This window comes from Capsicum annuum, unplaced genomic scaffold (assembly GCF_002878395.1).
Source record: "Capsicum annuum cultivar UCD-10X-F1 unplaced genomic scaffold, UCD10Xv1.1 ctg74541, whole genome shotgun sequence".
NCBI classification, from domain to species: domain Eukaryota; kingdom Viridiplantae; phylum Streptophyta; class Magnoliopsida; order Solanales; family Solanaceae; genus Capsicum; species Capsicum annuum.
Genome location: NW_025884660.1, coordinates 1 through 5459, shown reverse-complemented (window position 1 = coordinate 5459; position 5459 = coordinate 1). Strand labels below are relative to the sequence as shown.

General features: G+C 35.6%; 1 long non-coding RNA gene across 1 annotated transcript; it reads right to left on the bottom strand.

Moving 5' to 3' along the window:
• Nucleotides 1-2979: 2979 nt before the first annotated feature.
• On the bottom strand, nucleotides 2980-5446 carry LOC124894476. Its single transcript, XR_007051195.1, has 2 exons — nucleotides 4456-5446; nucleotides 2980-3268 (listed from the first exon to the last, which is right to left on the bottom strand). It is a non-coding gene; the product is annotated as an uncharacterized LOC124894476 (long non-coding RNA).
• Between the last annotated feature and the right edge of the window lie 13 nt (nucleotides 5447-5459).

The window sequence follows — 5459 nt, the reverse complement described above, 5'->3', positions numbered from 1 at the left end:
ATATATATATATATATATATATATATATATATATATGTAACACCCCAATTTAGGATAAGGAGTCCAACATCGATAAAACACAGGAGGGATGCTGGGTATATAAGTAAGCAACCCTTACTCCCTAGTGACACGTTTTAAAGACATGCGGGTCTAGACCCAGAGCAGACAATATCAATAGTGGGTTAGGTCATTACAGGATTCTCTCAGGTCTTGATGGTTTGAGATTCCCATTGCGTCCAAGGATCTGGGTCGGGTCATGACAATAATGGTATCAGAGTCATTCCTGCATGTCGATGTGGGCCAGAGTTCAAACTAAGTTCAGGCAAATCCTGATAAGGCAGGGCAAATATCAGTCCTGAGTCTAGGCAAATACTATTCGGTTAGACAAACCTCAACGAGTACACAGAGTCCATAAAGCGGGTATATGTAACACCCCAACTTAGGATAAGGAGTCCAACATCAATAAAACACAGGAGGGATGCTGGGTATATAAGTAAGCATACCTTACTCCCTAGTAATGCATTTTAAAGTCGTGCAGGTCTAGACCCATAATGGACAATATCAGTAATGAGTTGGGCTATTACAGGGGTCTCTCAGGCCTTGATGGTTCGGGATGCCCATTGCAGCTAGGGACACGACTTGGGTTGTGACAATATATAAAAGCTAAATTTACTGAGCAGAAACATAATCATGACATAATCTATTTCGAAACCTTATTTTCCAAAGTTTACAATAGTGTGCTCTGAAAGAATAAGGAACTTAAACTACATACAATGAGTCTGACTAACCATCTATGAAGCCTCTACTAATACTGACTATAGGTAGTCAGGACATGACTCCAAATATCCCTAATTAATACTTACAAAAGAGAAAATATAGGTATAAGAACTGCAACTAACTTGATTCCTCAAAATAAGAGAACTCATCACTTGCTGACTAAATGTTGTAATCTACCTGAGTATGCTCCTGAGAGTAAGCATCTGAATCTATATCACATAATAAAATATAGGCAGAAGGGGTATGCGATCAGTACTTTGGAATATACCGAGTATGTAAGATATGCACTAGTCATGAAAATACTTAAATATACTTTGAAATTGAGGACAAAAACCATTTTCTAAAATATGCATTCAAAATATGGTTGTACGTAAAAGTTGTGATAGTCTGAAAATTAATATTATAAAAAGGAAGTAAAGTTAAACTGAGAGTCATGTATAAATAGTGGGTCTAAAACTGTGGAACATGAACTGATGCAATGACCAAGTATAAACATATACTATATAAAACTGAATAACTGAATACAAGGTCATGTATATCTAAACTGAAACATAAGATGAACATGAAGTGCGGACTATAGGAGCTAACCATAACAGATATACCCTAACCTAAGCAAATCAGGGTCTAACCTGTAACACCAATTGAAAGGGTGTCAGTACCTTGCCAAGGGTTCCAACACTGGCTGGTGTGGATCCACTAAACTGATATCTTGAAGGACTAGAGTGGCATGCCTCTACTGACGGGGATCCTCTTATAACCTATGGTGGAAACGTAGTTTTGGAACTCAGGGACTGCTAAAAATGATCCCATTCCTAACTGACGAGGGACCCGTAATCTCTGTATTCACCTAATGCTAAGTATTACTCTCAACTGAAAGACACTAAAGTATAACTGAAACATAAAATGATAATTGATATGCTCAAGTCATGGTATTCTGAAAAAACAATGCATGCATAATATGAAGTAATCATGAACATGTAAAATGATGTATGCCTGATTTTCTAGGGATTAGGTGTTCATAACCCAATGATCTATTCATGACAATATTAACTAACATCAAGAGGATATTCACAATTTAGGCCCCAAAACTCAACAACTAGTCATAATAAGGAAATTTATGATTTTGAACATGGGAAGCTGCTATTCTTATGAGAAAACATGTGTTCCTGTTTTAATTACAAAATAAATTAGAGAAATTAAGAAAAACTCATATAGCTTTAACATATGCTTGAAATCTTAACTCATATCACGTTAAACCTACTTGGATTTGAGAACAGCGTGAATGATATGATATGGGCCTAAGAAACCATGACTAATCATTAAAACATGCATAAAAGTGAAAATTATATCATAGGAAATTGAATTTAAGATTGGAGTGACAATTTGGGTTAAGCCCTAGTTTTTGAAGATCGTAGAATTCATGACCAAAATCATAATTTGGGTATGAGGAAGGGAGATCCTCATTGAATATGCACATACTCGATTACTCTTGATTCTTGAATTGAAGTTTTGAAGATTTGCAATTGGAGATGTAAACCCTCAATTTCTTGCTTTGGAGAATAGAAAATTGCATGTTTTGGGTACTTGGCGAGTTGTATTGAGAATGCGAGATTTGGGTTTTTTTTGGTTTTATATTCAACCTTAAATCGGATCTGAGAGGCCACAAGCTGAGCAATCATATGGATAGACTGTTGGAACTCAACATTCGAGACTTTCCTCTGAGGAGGCTTGGTATGGTTAACATCGGACCAAGGTGGACTAGTTGGGACTGGAGCAACTCCTAGTGCAGCAACAAAGTTTGGAGTACGAGCTCTATTACGGGTCCGCATCCCATGAGTATGGAGCAATCATCAGTATGGGTATTCTGCTCGTTGGATCTATGGGGAGGCATGATCAATCTTTGAAATATAGGAAATCATGAGTTAGGGGACATTCAGACTCTAAATCACAAACTCACACATGAAAAAAAGAGAGACATTCCTAAACACCTAGTAACTTCTTCCTTATAAGTGTGGCGCATTACATACCCATAAATAGGACTCTACCCAATGCGACTTTCCAGACACCCTAGGACCATGAACTCGCTCTAATACCAAGTTTTTCATGACCCAAACCAAGTCCCTAGCCATGACAACCATTCCGAACCATCAAGGCCGAGAACTATCTTAACTTGTAATCATATGCATAATTCATCAAAAATCATAATGCAGAAATAAACGGGGATCATGACCATCTTATTAATTCAACTAGCCAACGTGGATATAAGTTCATAAAAGACCCAAAACCATCTAACACAAGTCTGCAAAATCTCTACTAAACTGAAAACAACATCTGTCTGAAATCGGGACAAGTTCCCCAGACGTACCATGAACTAAAACTAATTAAAAAAATCAGATGAAGCAAGGCCTTTCGAAATAATGGAGGCTCACCAACTCTAAACGTCTGACAATGATCTACTACTTAGCGGGACCCCGGGACTGAGCCTCAGATCCTGAAATATAGGGGGTTAATACATAATGTACTGGTACGTAGAACAACCAAAAAATAAAATACTGATATACAATGTAAGTGAGAGCATTTCATAAATAAAAAATATGTCATCGTAAGACAATTGAAAATACATGGGCATAATCAATAGGCTTCAAAACATATGTATAAATCTCAACTCGACTCTTAGTCTTACTTCTGAGCTAGGTGGTACACCCTACATATCTACAATTGCACGGACTATATAGAATCTGCCTTTAACTCGGCGTTCAAGCCCCCAACCCATGTTTGTCGCAAGGGTTGGAGTCTCTACATCTAATACGCCAAAGGGCACAAGGCTAATATATAGTCCCTATCTTGGGAAATAATCAAACCAGTATTGGCAAAACACGATTTTGGACAATGAGTTATCTGAACTTGTGCCTTCTTCGGGTAACCACCTAACTCTCTTAAAGCCCATTTTTAATCTTATTGACATGAATCTTTCTGAACTCAAAATCTAAAAATCTGCATAAATTCTTTATTCCAAATTTGTTCTGAATCTATTATGGCATTCATCTGTTTGGTATCGTCATACCCAGACTTGCAAGTCACATCTATACATAAGCCATATCATGATATACTTTAGAATTTCAATCCAATCAAATCATTTGACCACTAAAACATTTAAACAATAGCAGAGAGTCCTTATTTCAAAACATGTCAAAACCCTTGCAAAGATTCTCTCTTTTCAATAGTTAATACATGATGGTCAATTTCTTTATGACAATCCATGCACTTCTTTCAACTCATTACATTGAATATTTATAAACAAGAAAACATCCTCTCCTTAATTCATAACCATTATCAAGTCCATAACAATAGTAAAACGTTTATCTCATGCTTCTAAACATGCAATTGAACAACCCATAACATGTAAAATCAAGAGGTATCACAACAAGAGAGGAGTTTCGTTATTCATGCTCTCAATCAAACTTTGCAAAACTAAAAACGCATATATAAATATGGTTATAGTTCAATTTTATAAAAAGGGATTCAAGACAAACATTTACTTCCATCAAAATAAGTTCATAATACATGTTATTCAAAACAATGTCAAAAAACCCTCTTTGTAAACATGATTATATATCTTTAAATTTAACAAAAACCACAAAAACTTATGCTCAAGAAGCTTAGGATAGTCCCACATACCTTAAGTTTCTTTGTTTGAAGAATGAAACCCTAATCTTGCTATTTTCTTGCAATTCTTGAACTTGAGAGAATTGAATTCTTGTTTTTGGGAAGAGAGAAGGGTTTGCTTGAGAGTATAATTGATGAGAATGGGAAATATTTGCCCTAATTGATGATATAATACGTCAATTTACGAATTGAAATGAGAGGAAAAGACCACATTTCCTTTCTGGAAATTAAATTCGTGATTGGAACGCCGATGACAAGGGCACCGCAATGCGGTAAAGGTCTCACCGCGATGCACCGCTATCGCAGTGAAGTTCTGGAACCGAAAACCAAACACAACACAACCCCCATCCGAAAAATCAAAAAATTTTCTGAGACATGCCCATTACATCCCCGAACATGAATTAATTCAAAAGTCTATGTTTCAGGGTCGGAAAGATCAATTACAAAATTCTCGAAGTTAAGAGGCTTAAAATATGACTATGTCCCCAACACTTACAAAAGTTTTTGGCCTTAAACTCCCTATGCATACAACTAAGAGTTAAATCAAGCCAAGAATTATACGGGGTGTTACATCAAATTCATTCGAGCCTTCAATCTACAATTTCTGATTCAAGGAGGAGTATTGAAGATATGTCTCAGAAATAAAGTAGAACTAGATAACTATTAATAGTTTTAAATTATTGGAATTCTGTGTGGCTTAGTCTCAGGAATTAGTTATCCTGTTATTTGAATTTGAATGGAAGTTTAGTTAGAAATTTAGTTATAAATGTATGTGTTTGTTTTATTAATAAAACAATTTCCTTTGACAATACAATTGCAGTATTTCTTTAATTTCAAAGCTAAAATCCAACAACATTCTATCAATATGGAAAAGAAGAAATAATGAAAACAAAAAGGGAAAACGAAGAACGAACGAATAGGAAAATATCATCTGTTTTGGAAAAAGACTCCGTAGCTAATAAAAGGAGAGAGTAACATAAAATGAGAGAACACAATTCAACTACCAACTAGAAAAA